This window comes from Pinus tabuliformis, chromosome 5_2 (assembly GCF_031772625.1).
Source record: "Pinus tabuliformis cultivar Carrire ecotype Pingquan chromosome 5_2, CPIR1, whole genome shotgun sequence".
NCBI lineage: Eukaryota > Viridiplantae > Streptophyta > Pinopsida > Pinales > Pinaceae > Pinus > Pinus tabuliformis.
In genome coordinates this window covers 779419079-779436997 of record NC_142306.1, presented here as the reverse complement: position 1 = coordinate 779436997, position 17919 = coordinate 779419079, and the positions used below count along the sequence as shown (strand labels likewise).

General features: G+C 36.2%; 1 pseudogene; it reads left to right on the top strand.

Annotated features, from left to right (window-relative positions):
- The first annotated feature begins 1729 nt into the window (after positions 1 to 1729).
- On the top strand, positions 1730 to 4256 carry LOC149161594 (L-type lectin-domain containing receptor kinase IV.1 pseudogene; annotated as a pseudogene).
- Positions 4257 to 17919: the final 13663 nt, after the last annotated feature.

Sequence of the window (17919 nt, the reverse complement as noted above, 5' to 3'; positions counted from 1 at the left end):
TCTGATGCACTCAGTCTATCATTCAACATGCAACCACACATTTATACAGATTGAATCAATCTCTGTATATATAAATACAAATAAACAATTACAGGATAAGAACTCTGTCTCTCGGCCTGATGTTCTTTACAGTGCCCTTATATTTACAAATATGCCCGTAAGCATCACCCCACACTCTAATTAACTCTCTAAGTATCTAATTTTCTTGTCGAGATATCCATACGATTTTTTAGATATCCATACGATTTTTTTGATGGGGCGTCAAATTTTATAGATGTGGATGTGGGCTTACATTATTATGAACGCCAACCTTTCTTTATTTTTTGAGTTAGAATGGTGGATATGGCTCGAACACAAGGCGAGAGATCATTGCCCTAATAGGCATCCTCTTCTACCCTAAATGCATGTCCATTCATACACTAGATGTTTATGGAGATTCATGAGTAGCTATTGACTAGGTAAATGGAATGACTACATTTGATACTCCACTACTTATAAATTGGATGCATAGAATTGGATGAATGAAAACACTATTTTAATAAGTGTGTCTCTTATGTTTACTACTACGTCTCTTAGGTTTACTACTACTGATGCCCTTTCAAAATAAAGACACTCTTAGAGGTTGGGAAAGATCAATTACATTGTTTTACTGCATGAGTAACATACAAAGAATTGATAAAATTTCATACACATAATTTTTCTTAGCATCTTTGAGATAGGAATATCTACTCGTAGAATTTTACTTTATTATCCATTTATATATGTCTTCAAAGGCTATGTAATATACACCGGTTTTCTTTTTGGAGAGCAATATAAATATCTTTGACTTGATTTATGAAATTTTTATAACATAAATGTATATGATAGAACAAATTTACAGAAACATAATTTATGTAACACGCTTATAGTTATCAATTTATATATGTCTTCAAAGGCCATGTAATATACAAAGGTTTTCTTTTTGGGGAACAATATAAATATATTTGACTTGATTTATGAAATTTTTATATGATAGAACAAATCTACATAAACATAATTTATGTAACACGCTTATAGTTTGGTATATTTACATTGTAGATAGATAGGATGGATCGGATCTATCATACCATGTAATATAATTTTTGTTTGAATACAAATATCCGTGCTTTCTCTTTCTTGTAAGAAAAAATGCAATTACGTGATGCAAAAAAGTCAATCACATGCACGTATACTTCGATTACATGATGCAGAAAGTCAATCACATGCTTCGGAAAGGCTCTCTCTCCACAGTACAGGATCACACATTCTTAGGTTGGAATTCAGTCAGCCAAATTAAAAAAATCAAAATGTTGGAATGATTGAATAGTTTTTAAATCGTGGAAATGAATGACATTTTCCGAGTTAATTTCTAAATTCTTTAGAATACGCTATTAGGAAAAGATATGCTTCGTGAGTGAGTATGTGACTTTTGAAAACACAAGTAGCTACTCTCTTTTCTCTAATCAAATATTATTTTTGTGGCCAAGCGAAGGCCTGGATCTTATCCGATCAGAGTGTGGATATTTTCTCTAGTCAAATATTATTTTGTGGCCAAGAGTGTAGATATTTTCTCTAGTCAAATATTATTTTGTGGCCAAGCGAAAGGCCTGCTCATCTTATCCGATAGAGTGCAGATATGGTGAATGTTTACAGAGGTCGTTATTTTGCCTAGCAAGTAATTTTTTGAGTTTTTTTTCTTTTTAAATGGGATTATATGAGTGTTTTAATACATAAGTCATCCGTGTAAGATCAAACTATCAATCCATTTATTCCTTCTCAGACGAAGAATTTGTCTCAGGCTGAAGAATCAGTTGGGATGTTTACATGGCGCAGCCTTGTTCTGATAGCCTTCAGCACCCTCGTCATAGCGCGCAATATCCCTGCACAGGATCATCCACATACCAGTTTCGCGTTCCACGGATTTAATGGAACCAACTTGATTTTGGAAGCGGGTGCTTCAGTTATCCGCTCCAAATCCGTTCTAGCCCTCACAAATCACTCGCATTTCATCATCGGCCGCGCGCTGTATTCAATTCCTCTGGAGATGAAAACAAACAAGACGCTTTCTTCCTTCAGCACTACTTTTATTTTCAGCATAGTGCATCCCCGCGCTAAGGCAGGCGGGAACGGAATGGCCTTCATCTTCACCCCTTACACCTCTCTCATGGGCGCTCTGTCAGCCGATTATCTGGGCTTGTTTAACATCAGCAGCAACGGGAAGCCATACAATCACTTGTTCGCAGTGGAGTTCGATACGGTCCATAGTCTGGATCTCAATGATACTGACGGCAACCACGTGGGCGTGGATATCAACAGTCTCTTCTCTGTGAAGGCCAATCCTGCCGGGTATTGGAATGGGAAGGACTTCCTTGGAATCAGCCTCACGAGCGGACGGAACATACAGGCCTGGATCGATTATGATCATATTCAAAGTCGCCTCAATGTTACGATCACGTTGGCCGGCTTGTCCAGACCGCAGACACCGCTGATATCTCTGAAAATCGATCTGCACAGCGTTCTGCAAGAGAAGATGTTCGTCGGCTTTTCAGCGGCAACAGGGAATTTCGTTGGAGACCATTACGTTCTGGCGTGGAGTTTCACCACCGAAGGTAAGGCACCAAACCTCGATATCTCGCGTCTGCCTTCGTTTGCTGACACTTATTCCCAACATCTAAGCCGGGGAGTCATAGCCAGTGTTACATTGGCAGCTCTGGTTCTCTTCTTGCTTGTAGCCGTCGCTGTTTTTCTTCAAAGAGCGAATTCCAGGGAAATGGTAGAAGAATGGGAACGAGATTTCTGGCCCCATAGATTTAGTTACAAGGATCTGAGGATGGCCACGAAGGGGTTCCGGGACGAAAACATTTTGGGGTGCGGGGGTTTCGGCAGGGTTTACAGAGGCATTCTCCCGGGCAGCGGCCAGGAAGTTGCAGTGAAATGCATAACGAAGGAGTTCGGTGAGGGAATGAAGGGATTTGTGGCAGAGATATCAAGCATGGGCCGCCTGCAGCACCGGAACCTTGTTCAGCTCCGTGGGTGGTGCAGGAGGCACAGGCAGCTGTTCATCGTTTACGACTACATGCCGAACCTCAGCCTAGATAAATTCATCTTCCGGAACCCGACCACGGTCCTCCCGTGGTCTCAGCGATACGTGATCCTCAAGGGCGTGGCGGCAGGGTTGCTGTATCTGCACGAGGAATGGGAGAAGAGGGTCGTCCATAGAGACATCAAGTCAAGCAACGTGCTTCTTGATTCGGAACTGAATGGGCGGCTTGGAGACTTCGGCCTCGCGCGGCTGTATGATCACAGCGAGCATCCTGAAACGACTCGTGTGGTGGGAACGATAGGGTACATAGCACCGGAGCTGATACACACGGGGAAGGCCACTCCCAGCTCGGACGTGTTCAGCTTTGGGGCTCTGCTGTTGGAAGTGGCCTGCGGGAGGAAACCTATAGATCAGTCCAAGGACGCGGAGGAGATGATATTGGTGGAGTGGGCATGGAAGTTGTACAGCAAGGGGAAGCTGCTGGAAGTGGTGGATCCGAAGTTAGGGGAAGAATATGATGTGACGGAGATGGAGAGGGTACTTAAATTGGGGTTGTTGTGTTCCCATCCAGATCCGGAGAACAGGATGAGCATTCGCCATATTTGTCAAATACTGGAAGGCGAAGCTCCTCTTCCCGACCTCCGAGAAGATTGGGTTAACGTGATCAGTATTAGCGGTCTCTCTCCGGGAGGCCTTTTCAGGTACTCATCTAATGAGATTTTGCAGGAAGTGTCGAGCAAAAGGCAGTCAGAAAGAAGGTTCGCGCTCAGTTCGGCTTCTCATAACTCTTAGAGCCTACTTCTATTTTGTCGGATCAGTCGTCTGTAAGAGTTGATGATTGAAAATTTGTGTCGGTGGTACGGTGCTTTTCCAGAACTATCAAACCCTACAAACAATTTCACTATGAGGATCTGTTCAATAAACATTACAGAGTGACGTTTGATCCGTCTAACGGTATATATAAATATGCAATAGTGATCTACGTGCTAAATTCTAGGAATAAGGTGTGTTTATGAAGATATTATATGTGCAAAATTCCAGGAATAAGGTGTGTTTATGAAGATATTATTTTGTTAGTCAGCAAATCTAGATTTATTTACGAAGGATCTATTATTGTGAGAAGAATCAAATTTCTCTATGCGGAAATTTTCTTTTCAGAGTGTAGAATTTGAAAAAGGTTTATGAGGAATTTGATCCCTCAAGGGGTATGATAGATACATCTTGGCTCCGTAGCAACAATGACATATTTTAGATTATTATTATTATTATGTATATGTTTGACATATTTTAGATTATTATTATTATGTATATGTTTGAGATAAACTTCTCACTTTGAAATTTACATTATGTTTTCTTTGTTTGATATGACTATATCATTCATACTGGTTTATGTGTTTATGTGTTTGGATTTGGATGGTAATGTTAGTGAATGTTACAATTATTGTGTTATATTTCTATATGTGTATGTAATTATTTGTTAGTAATTAGTTGGTGGTGAAGGAGAAAAACAATCTTGTCAACAATTTGCAAGAGGATTGATACTAAACATTTACTTAATTTAATTTTAGGTATTGCAACTGTTGACAATTAATAATCCTTAATAGTGTCCAGGTATTACCACATATTACTAAATATATCTTGAAGAGTAGTTTTAATAATTTACTGCATCAATATTACTCTTGAAATCATTTGTTTCATTCCTTGAAATAATTTATTTCCTTCAAAATATTTTGGTTTTTATTTATTTATTTATTTTATCTAGTTTGTTTGTCAAGAAATAATGTAATTTTGATTTTTTTAATGAGTGGCCATATTTAGAAAATATTTACATTATTTGTTGGTTTTTCCATCTTTTCATATCGATTATATGAAAATGACAGTTGACATGTAAACCATTCAATTCCTTAACTTGATCTATTGTAGTAAACATCATACCTTGTCTCTCTTGCTCTCCAATATTAATGGGTTGAATTACTATAACACAAAAAATGATGCACATTGTGAATCATTTTTTGTGCTTACACTGAAATCAATGCACATTGTTAATCCAATCACTTTAAGTTAATGTACCATCATACATTGAGTTACATTAAATCAGAAATCATCATCTACACTGAAATCAATGCATCTAATGTACGCAATCAAATAAGATTAGAGAACATCAATGAATCTAATACAAACAATAAAATAAGATTAAGAACCAATATCTACACTAAAATCAATGCATCTAGTGCAAGCAATCAATTAAGATTAGAAATTAGCATCTACATTGAAATCAATGCATCTAGCGCAAGCAAACAAATATGGTTAGAAATCAACATCTACACTAAAATCAAAGCATCTAGTGCAAGCAATCAAATAGGATTAGAGATCAACGTCTACATTGAAAGCAATGCATCTAGTGCAAGAAATCAAATAAGATTAGAAATCACCATCTACACCAAAATCAGTGCATCTAGTGCAAGCAATCAAATAGAATTAGAAATCACCATCTACACTGAAATCAATGCACATAGTGCAAGGAATAAAATAGAATTAGAAATCAACGTCTACATTGAAATCGATGCATCTAGTGCATGCAATCAAATAGAATTAAAGAACATCTACATTGAAATCAATTAATCTAGTGCAAGCAATGAAATAAGATTAGAAATCAACATCTACACTAAAAGCAATACATCTGGTGCAAGCAATCAAATATCATTAGAAATCAACATCTACACTGAAAACAATGTATTTAGTGCAAGAAATCAAAGAGGATTATAACTCACCATCTACCATGAATTCAATGAATTTAGTGCAAAAATTATTCTTCCCTCTACCCCCTTCATCTATATCTATATCTCCATCCATATATCCTTCTTTGTCTCTCTATCTCACCCTCAAACATACACACTTTCTCTCCATCTCTTCCTTTTCACTGCCCCCACCCCTCTCTTACTTCCCTTTTCTCTTTGTATGGATTTCTTCTTACCAACTTCTCTCCCCTTCCAAATCCATCTTCTTTTCCTCCCTCTCTCCTCCTCTCTCTCCCTCTCCCCCCCCTCTCTCTCTTTTCTCTCAAACCCTATCACTATCTCTCTCCTTCTCTTCTTTTCTCTCTCCCCCCCTCTCCCCCTTCTCCCCCCTCCATCTTTGTGCCTCCCTCTCGCTGTCTTACCCTTCTCTCCCTTTCTCACTCATATCATTCTCTCTCTCCCCTCTCCTTCGAATTATCTCCTGCAATGCATGAAATCAAATAGGATTAGAAATCACCATATACACTGAAATTAATTCATTTAGTGCAAAAATCCTTCTTCCCTCTCTCCCCCATCCATCTATACCTATATTTATATTTATATCTTCCCTCTCACCCCCCCAAACACCTAACTATCTACCTCCATACCTGACTATCTCTCCCTCTCTCTACCTCTCTTTTTCCCTCTCTTCACCTTCCATCTATATATCTATCTCTCTCCATCTCTCTTTTGTCTCTCTCTATATCACCCCCAAAACATACACATTCTTTCTCCATATTTATTTATCTCTCTCTCTCTCTCTCTCTTCACCTTCTCTCCCTCTCTACCCCCTTCTATCTCTCTTCCCTCCTACTCTTCTCTCTCCCTCTCTCTCCATCTCCCTTATCACTCCCTCTCTCTCTCTCCACCTTTATCTCTATGTCTCTTTATTCTTACCTCCCTCTTTCTCTCCCTTGCTCTCTCCTTCTCTCTCTCACATCCTTACTCTCTCCCTTTCTCTCCTGCCTCCCTCTGGCTCTCCCCCTCATCTCTCTGTCTTTGTCTCTCTCTCCGTCATCCAAATCTGCCAGTATCTCTCTTTCCCTACCCCTCTTCTCTTTTTTTATCCTTCTTTATCTCTCTAACTTACCCCCAAACATATACACACTCTCTCCATCTCTCCCTTGTCACTCCCTCTATGTCTCCACTTTTCTCTTTGTATGTGATTCTTCTTCCCTCCCTCTCTTTCCTTCCAACTCTATTTCTCTTTTCCTCCCTCTCTCCTCTTGTCTCTCAAGTCCTCTCTCATGTTTTCTCTCTCTCCCTTTCTCTTGCTTCCTCTCACTCCCTCTATCTCTGCATCTCTATCACTTTTTGTTCTTCCCTCCCATATATATCTAAAGTTAATATATATCATGATATATTATAATATATCAAATTTAATATTGTATTAATTCTAAGCTATTAAATTTATACTATTAATATATTAATATTAATATTAGATTTAATGATATTTCCTACATGGCATGATAACAAAATTTTCAAATATTATAATTTTGATGTGGAAAATATTTATGTCTTTAGATATTTTAATATATCCATAGCATATGGTTTTCCTTTTAAAAATTAATTTTACAAATATTAATTAAAGGAAATATTAAAAGATTTTGGAGCATGATTTTTTATTCTTCATGTTGAATTAACCCTTTTACTATGTTTTACAAAATGGTATTGAGTTTAGTAAAAAGTAAACATGTTTAAAATTTTAACTGATTTAGAAATTTAATGTGATGAATTTTTCTGTTGAAGGTAAATTTATTATCCATTGGATTGACCTTTTTACTTTGTTATATTAAATGTTATTAACTTTTGTAAAAATTAAACATGTTTGAAATTTTACTTGATTTAGAATTTTATTGTGGTAAATTCTTTTTGTTGAGTTTACATGGTTCAGAATCTATGGAACTTTCTTGTAGGTGGAGAGGACTAAGAACATGAATCCAATGATTCAAAGCCAAAACAAATTCAGCGAACAAAAATCTAGGGAATGCAAAGAATAATGATCGAACTTTATTGGGTTAATAGATTTTTAATTGTTTAATTATACAATTATTTTAATTTTTTTTTTTAATGAATGGACATTAATTTTTATATATACAATTATTTCTATTTTTTATGAGCTCACATTAGATTTTTAGATTTTTAAAAACTATTATTTTGATCATGGATGGACAACATTACACATCATACTGGTTGTAGAATGCACATCTTGATGCAAAAATTGATTTTTCTTTAGTAAGACGTTTTCGAAGTTTTTCAGGTGGGGTTTTTGGTCTAATTTCTCTAAAATCTAGCAGGAATTTATTGAAATCACAAGCTTGATGGGTAATCCATGCAGAATGAAAGTTCCCTATAAGCAGAATCCATACATACAATCAAAAGCCAATTTAATCCATACATACAATCAAAAGCCAATTTAAATAACAAAATCAAGATTTCACCTCAAATTTTCCCTTGCATTCAAGTCCAAAAAGTCACACTAAAACTCTGTTAAAAATTATAAAATTCGATGAACAATTTTTAAAACTTTAAAAATATGTAATAAAGTTCTATAAATGTTCAAAGTTAGACTTTGAAATTTTAACTTTATTATCAGCGTTGTCTAATTATTACATGATTTTCTAGTTTTTTCAAGAATTTAGTGAAATTTTTTTGGCTAAATTTTGATCATTGTTATTTAAAATCAGTTTTTGACTACAGATATAGATTCAAAACCTTGAAAAACCCCTTCAACACTTAATTTTGGAGAATTACCCCTTCACTACTCAAACTTTTGATTCAAACAGATCCTTCTCGATTCCCAATTAAACTAAAAAGAACACAAAATAACCTTCCAAAACATATAATAGATAGAATATACCTAAATCAATATTACCATAAATATATAACAATTGCCATTATAAATCATACATTTGGATTCATTAAAGAAAACTAGTTATGAAAGACTGATGTTTGTGAGGTCGCCCATAAGGGTAGTTCAATGAGTTTGTACCCGCAACCACCAGATCCATGTTAACCAAATATCTAGCAAGAGGTCACCCATAAGGGTAGTTCAATCAGTTTGTACCGGCAACCAGATCCATGTTAACCAAATATCTAGCAAGAGCCGAGAGGATCAAATCTCTTGAGGTGAAAACTTCTTTTAGAGCGAAAAATTTAGATAAAATGTTTACACCTCAACAGATTTGATCCTCTCAATATATATAGAGACCACTTATAATTTTTCATTGTTTAGGTTGCATTTTTTAAAATATAAAATGGATCAAAATTTACGTGGGCAATGAAATTGCTTAAAATGTTTTAACTATAAAAGAGCATATAAAATATGTTTCTTTGAATTGGTTATATAATGTATACATAGTTCATTTTTAACTTTTAACTACTTTATTTTTCTATAAAAATTATATTGTCTTATATGGACATTGATTTTTACCACTTCTCCTTAGTATCGACAATGAAAGTAAGGTGATTGATGTTTTATTATATTTTTAGTTAAACAAACCAAACACATATATTCAATTTTTATTATATCTTAAGTGAAGTATTTTTACAAGTTATCATTAGTATGGCCACCAAGAGCGAGTGTGAGATTATTGATGTTTTATAATAATTTTAATTAAACAAACCAAACACATATATTCATTTATGTTTTTATTATATTTGACCCTTTTGTAATTTTTATTTTTATTTTTATGTGTCAAATCCAAGGCTAAAAAAAACTTAATATACGTATTAAAATTATTAAAATTTATATTTTCTACATTTGTTAATATACTAATGATACTAAATTTCATAACACATTAATGGTTTTTTTCTATTCTTTTATGAAAGATCAAATTGTAAATTGTAAATTTTATAATTTATAATTTGTTACTAGTATAGACAATCTTAACCATGGATCTAGCAGGAGTCTAGAGGAATCAAATCTCTTGAGGTGGAAACTTCTTTTAGGATGCAAAATTTGAATAAAATGTTTGGACCTCGACATATTTGATCTGTGTATATATATAGAGTATAATTTTATTTTTTTTAAATTGCATTATATAATGTATATTTATTTATTTTTAAAACTTTTAACTACTTTATTTCTCTATAAAGTTGATATAAGACTATGTTGTTTCATATGGACATCTAAATATTTTATTTATGGTTGAGAGTGAGAGTGAAATATTTTCACTAAGAGTGAGATGATTGATGCTCTATTATACTTTTAATCAAATAAACCAAAGACATATACTCATTTTTGTTTATATATATATATATATATATATATCTTGAAAAAAGACACGTGTCAACTCCAAGTTAAACACAAATATACTTACACATCTCTCTCATACTTGGTAGTAGAATGAGCATATATATATATATATGTGTGTGTGTGTGTGTGTGTGTGTGATTTTTTTATTAATTCCTATCACAACAAGGTTATGGAAATCAATTTATTGTTTAAATATTATTCCTAAATTGTTTCTCGAGAGATTATTTTCTTATTTAAAATTAATAAAGGGCGACGAACATTTTTAAAACTTTAAAAATATATTTAATAAAGTGTTCTAAATCTTCCTAAAAATCGAGTGTAATTTTTTTTTGCCAAATCTTTATCTTTGTTATATAAAATCTATTTTTGACTATAGATATGGGTTCAATGGGTTCAATGCCCTGAAGAATGCATTGAGAACTTGAATTGTGGACAGATCACAATTCAAACTTGTGATTCCAACAAATCCCTGTCAGACTCTCAATTCAACTAAAAAATACATCCAAAAATCTTTCAAAACAAATAACAAATAAAATATACCCAAATCAATATTACCATAAATATACAATAATTTCCATTATAAATCACTCATTTGGATTCAGTAAAGAAAACTAGTTATGAAAGACTAATGATGTTTGTGAGGTCATCCATAAGAATTGTTGAGTCATCCTTTACCCGGAAACCACATTGTGTGAATATTTAAAAAATCTAAAAAAATCTTAGCATATATATTAAAATTGTTCAAATTTTAATTTTCTACCTTTCTTAATATACTAGTGATGCTAAAGTTCATGACACATTAATGGTTTTCTTCCAATTTTTCTATGAATGATTAAATTATAAATTCCTAAATTATATATAATTTATATATTTTTTTTTGTAAGTCTATTTTTTCTATTAAATCAAAATGATAATACATTGTGAGAAGAGCATTTCTCATGGTTGCAAGGCTTCAGTCCAACTTGATTTGTTGGCCATTAAGTATATACAGAAAATAACAAATAACATCTCCACAAAACTAGAGGATTTTCTATCTAAAGCCCAACACGTACGAAATTTATAAAAACCCAAAACATATCCCACTTATTTCATTAAAGATTATTTTCATTCAGAGCATGAGAAACATTACCAACATTCCCATCTTTCGTTCGCCAGTGAAAGGCTTCATGGATATGATATTCCATGTGGGTCATCCACCCTTCGAAACTAGCCATCTGGTCATGCAATCATTGTTGGTTGTGACATAGTGAAACTTGACGATCAAAGATACACACTTGATTATGTAGAATGTCAGAGAGAAGCTAATGGTGTCATTGAAATCAAACTTCCTATCCTGAGCGATTTCGTCAACTAAGGCCTGTACTAATCAAATATGTGCTTCAATTGAGTCAAATGGGAGTGGTAGATCAATATGGCCTAGTGAACCTCCTTGGCTAGGTCTACCTCTCCTTCCTCCTCTAGTTTCTCCCTTAGGTGTCTCTCTCCCATGCCCCTTTGGTGACCCCCATGGAAGCAACATCCTCATTGTCTCAACATGAGTCTGACAATGCTGATATGAGATTTGCCGAGAGAGAAGGAGCACATTGATTGATTCTTGCTAGAGATAAGCGCCCGCGCTTGCTATGCCTTTTCCCAATAGACAACCAAAGTAATTCTTCCTTTGAATTGAAAATTTTTGAGCCCAGAAAATCCAGGCACGAGGCACTAACTATTAGTCCCCTCTAAGAGATAGGGTTCACCTATCTCCACCCTTCCAGGTGAGTTTAATGACATTAGAAAATTGGTTACTATATTTCTCCACAAACATCAAATCCAGAATAGAAAGAAAATAGATTTCATGAACACCCTTAAACTCCACAAACCAAGCCCACTCTATCAACCTATGGGTAATCACAACCCATAAACAAAAGAAATACCAAAGCGGGTCACCAGGTGGATGTTACGTGTAAAGAATTCTTGGATGGATAATTAAACTATATAATACCACAAAATTTGTAGCGAAATAACTTACCACCCTTTTGTGGCTCGCTGTGATTAGCATGCAAAGTGTTGTGATTAGCACGTAGAGTGGTGTGATTAGAATGTAGTTGAGGTTCCTCCATGTAGTCACAAGTAATTTACCCATGGATAAACCCACTCTTTCGCCACAGTAAGGGCTCCCCCCATACACTTAAGGAACAAATTACGATACCAAGAGGTCCATGTGCATAGAAGGAGATGGAATCACTCAGAGTAACACTCTAGTTCATTTCACTGCCAAATCCATAGTCCCACTAGACCCATGAAAACTTAAATGTACCATATGTTACCTCAAGAATGTTCTCCAATCCAATTCCTAAAGCCATCCCGCTACCATGTATCATCATTACCATTGCTACAGGGGGTAAATGAGCCAGCCTGCTCCTATACTCTCCTCGGTTCACACCCCCATCATGAAATAATTTATAGTATGTTAAAATCATTCATAATATATACTTTATATTTAAATTTTGAATATAGAATAAAAATATTATTATTTATAAATTTAAATAATCAGAAATATGTGTGTGTGTGTGTGTGTGCGTTATGAATTTTTTATTAATTTCTATCAAAAGAATATTATGGAAACAAATTTACTCTTTAAATATTATTAGCCTTTTAGTTATACAAAATATATTATTTAACTTTTAAAACACACACATACACACACACACACACACACATATATATATATAGAGAGAGAGAGATATGATTGCTGAATAAATTATAAACTTATTATAGAAATTTGATATACAATGTCATGTGTATTAAAGAGTACTTACCACTTTCTCATTTTAATATCTGTGGAATGGTTTCCAAGTAATAGTATTAGTTTTGATAATTATTATAAATTGTAATTTTATTGTCAATTAATATTATTAGTTGTTAGTAGTTAATATATATTAATTCATTATTATTGCTTAATGAAACAACATTAAACTTTTTAAAAAAAACCATTAACATGTAATGTTGTCTTTTAGGGAACTCTAAATCCTCCATATCCAATGTCAAAAAACCACTAGTGAGAAGAAACACGTGAAGGGGATAAGGTTTAGACAAAATATTATTGTGGGCCTCATTGATTCTTCTAACTCTTGGTAGGGGATATGAATATGCAATTAATACATAGAAGCTAAGATTCTGTCACTCACATTGATCAGAGGTAGCTCAATGGTCAAATCTTAGAGCATTTTACCCAAGATGGCAGGTGCAGGAGCACTTGAAACTAAAGATGATTTTGAATGAATGTTGGAAACATCATCAATTTTTTCGAGGTGTGTCCTTGTACCCTAATTATAACCCGCATTTCATACCCTTGCTAGTTTTTTTTAGTGGCCTCATCTCCCACCATTGAAAACTTTCAAAAGGTCCAATTACTATTGAGTGGAAGGACATTAGTTCTTTTACAATTTTATAAGCAAAACCCTCGTTAAAATGTGGGGTTTTCACATGTTAGGCATCATTAAATTAATTAACCTTTTTTTTATTTGTTTTATGTGTTGATACATTGGTTTGGATACTTGACATCCCCCTCACTATTTATTCATTTTAGTGAACAACATGGGGGACCACTTTGTACTTTGATGCTCATTTCCTTCAAGGCCTCCCACCTCAAGCTCGAGGAGTGCCAAGAATTGCAATTTCACCTACTCAGACTTCCCCTCAGAGATCACCTACTAATATATTTTTACTAAGCACAACTATCCTTAGCACTACTTTGTTAAGTACCACTTTACCTCAAATTACAATTCCAACCCAAAAACGACACAAAGATGGAAAATACAACACTTATTCTCCCATTTCTCGCTTCATTGAACCTGTTAGCTCTCCTGTGCAATACCGATTTTCCAAGGTCAGAACGAATCATGGTCTGATTGGCTACGCTCAAAGGGAAGCCCACATTGGTCATTTTCCCTTTTTCCTCCACCTTGCTCATCTCTAAGCCCTTTCCATTACCTAACTAAACCCTCTGAAATTTTACAAAGTCCCTTTTAGCCCCAGTTCTAAGCACAAAGCCCAAACCCACCATAAAACATCACCCATATGACCTCACGCGCTCATAAAACCCTCGTTGAATCCCTGCCGTTGATCACTCCCCGCCAATCCAACGGCCATCATCACACCCGATAAAGTGACCCGCTCTATCATTTCCCACCATCAGATCATCTCCGCTAAGATCTTATGGTTTTTGCTCTCACCGTGCCAAAAAATTTGACCGAACGTTAGCGTACAATTAGAGCGGTTTTTCTCTCTCATCCACCGCTATGTGTTGATTGCTGAATGCAATCATGCGACCTTAGGATTTTACCGCTTAGGTCCCAAAAGTGGTGCGATGAGTACCTTTACTGCCTGGCAAAACTGCTCCTGCCTGTTAAACTCGCGCGCAACTCCATTCCTTGATGACCGTCTGATCTGTCCGTTGCAGATCTGACGGCCCCAACTCACCCATTCTCACCTTGATCGGTAACCTCTGTCGAGCCATCTCCACTATCCATTTCCTTGATCCAATGACTATTCTTCCCACTCATCCTGTCCGTCTATTCACCCATGCATTCCATGTCCCCTGAACATTTTGTTTGCCCAGAGAAGGAGATAATCCGCTATGACAGTACCAGTCACTGTCAGCCCCCCAACCACCATATTTAATAGAAAGCATGGCCAAGGGAGAAAAGGAAAAGCACGGCCCTATAACTAAATTTATCAGTTATGGAACTCCACTGGTACAAGAACTCCAATAGAAAAAAAGGACAGCACAAGACTTGAACAGATCAAATTCTTCCACTAAAGCAAGAAAATTCATTCAAAGACTCCATCAGGCAATTAAATGTGGTTGGTGGTCAATTATGACCCCTACATACCTAAATCGCCGAGTGCCCTTGTAATGAAAATTTATAAATACCCAGAAACAAGATGTAATCAAGGTTGGCATTTGATGTAAGGTTCAACTTTTGGAGACTGTAGATAGTTTTGTCACTTGTACCATCTCGTCTTCATTTTAAGCTAATACAAGCTTCTTTTGATGTTAACTGCTCACTTTCCATTTTCCTCTATTCTAAGCTTGTGCTTGATACGCCATGTTCTTGATCTTTTGGAGGTTTAGCACCAGATAACTGTCATCTTATCTCTGTGTTAAACTGTCGAATGCATCACTAAATAGGTTACTCAGGTTTCTTTCTATATGATGCAAGAGAGCTGTCATCCTATCTGTGCATTAGTAGAATAGATTTACAGGTTTCTTTACTAGTTGCAGCTCGCCATCACATGGTCTTGTGCATTTGTTGGTGTGGTTAGTATTCTCCATATTCACCTAATCTCTGAAACTGTGAGCATTGGTGGTCTAAAGCCTTGTAGTCTAAGGGTGTTCACGCATGTTTGGAGTGAAACAAAGTAGAAGTGGCTATCTGGCTTGAACCCAACCACCATTCCTTCCATTAAACTTGCAACAATAGTTGAATTTACATGTTACCAGGCATCTCCGAGCTACAACCTAGGAGAGTTTCTTGGAATCCTAACATAATTGGCGCCTGCCGAGGAGACGAGATTGAAGCTCAGCTTCCCTAGGAGAATGACACAGATCCAGCTTTGATGATAGACAAAGTCTGGACACATTTTTGGTTGTAATCATCTATCTGGCGACTGTACTGGAGGACCAACCTTTTGGCAACTCCGCATAATAGTTCTAGCTCAGTTTGTCTAGCTCAGTTTGTGAGGCATACTCGGAGAAATCCTCAGAAATCACCAGCTGACCCAGTGCCTGACCCAGAGAAGATTGTCAAGCAAAGCAAGATATCACTAATAGTAGCATCAGGATTAGGTAAACCTAAACAATCTTATGTATATCTGCAAGAAAGGCTTGTAACTGAGCATGTAAATGTTGAAAATATAGAGCCTAGCACTGTCAATGAAGAAATACTCTTAGAGATTCGTCAAGCTCCTTGTTCAATAAGTTCCCCTTTGGATCTCAATCCAAAGAAATCCTCCCTTCCAGTCCATCATACTTCTCTAGCCCTGTCATTCGTTTCTCAGCTCCCTACCTTCCAAACTGCCTATACCCTTCCATCTACCCCATCATGGTAGGCCCACAAGCACCGACCAAAATGGAAAGAATCATAGCTGCTAGGTATGGACCCCTCGTCCTGCCTGTTCCTTTGAATGCCATGCCTGAAGGAGAATATCAGAAATACATGCCTAAGTTCACTGGTACAAAAGGAGTAATAGCTTAAGAACACCTTGATTCTTTTTATAGCTATGTTGATAACTTAGATATCAGTGAAGATGATGTGTGGATGGGAGTGTTCATCCAAAGCCTTGATGGGGAGCCTAGAAAGTGGTTCAGAGAACTGACCCCTAGGTCTAAAGAAGACATTGAAGCATTAGATGATGTGTTTTTAAAGCATTGGGGAGATAAGAAAGATCTTCTACACTACCATACTAAGTTTGGCAACCTCAAAAGGGAAAATGGGGAGTCATTGTCTGATTTTAATAAAAGATTCAATCGTATGTATAAAAAGATACCAGTTGAAGTAAATCCTACCCCCACCTCTACGAAACTCACCTATGCCAATGCATTTGATTCTAATTTCTACCTACTATTAAGAGAAAGAAGATGTGCCACTCTAGCTGAAATGCAAGATGCAGCCTTAGAGGTGGAATCCAATATCATGGCTGCAGAAAAACTCAAAAGTCATGTTGATAGAAGGAGGCAGAAAGGTGAGGCTTCCTCTTCTTCTTCATCTTTAAAGCCTAAAATAGATAAAATGACTAAAATGATAGAGTCATTGGCTACTGAAATATCCAAATTGAAGGTTGGGCAGAGTTCTGGGAAAGCAAGGCTTCCAGATATATTTGCTCTTAGAACTCCAAATCCATTCAGAAGAGCAAATGAACAACTGCAGATCATTCGGAGGGGCAAAGAACCCAGTGAAGAGCAAAGGGTTAAGACTCCTTTCCAAAACTTAGACATGGAAGAGGAACAATTTGATGAAGAGGATGAGATTCAAAGCATGGAAGACAAGGGCAGTGCTGCCTTTTTGACATTAGCTGCCTATGAAAGGTCATTACTCCGGGAGCAGACTAGTCAAGAGTGGGACATAGAGGATGTTCTATAGACTGAAGACGAGCAAATATACAAATTGAGGTAAAAAATGAGTAATGTCAAAGAGAATCCTGCCCAAAGAGCTGCTGTCCCCACAGAGCAGTAGATCAGCAAATAAAAGAGACCAGCAGTTGATCCCATCATCCTCAAAGCACTAGCTCAAGAGGTAAGACGCCCTGAGAATTCCCCTTCCCCTTTCAGTTTTGAATCAAAAGCTCAGAAATTGAAAATATTCGTACCTCTGATAGAACTTGTAAAGAGTGAGGCCTTTAGGAAGCCCATCCTTGATGCCCTTGAGCTAAAAGCCACACAAGCATCCACTGATTATGTAAATTTACAAGATGATAAACCTGTAGTTGTCCTTAGCCCAATAACTAAACTTGCTGATAACAATTCCCCATCATTTTACATCTCCTTAACCATTCATGATAAAACCCTCCACAACTGTCTGTTGGACATTGGTGCCAGCCATAATCTGATGCCCAAAGCTGTCATGGAAGAGTTAGGCCTTGACATTACCAAACCTTATCATGACTTGTTCTCCTTTGATTCAAGGAAGGTGAAATGTCTCGGGTTGATCAATGACTTGGCTATCACCCTAGCTCAGCTGCCCATGAAGAGCATGATGATGGATATTGTAGTAGCAGATGCCCCCCCAAATTTGGCATACTACTATCCAGAGGGTGGATTAAAAGATTAGGTGGGACAT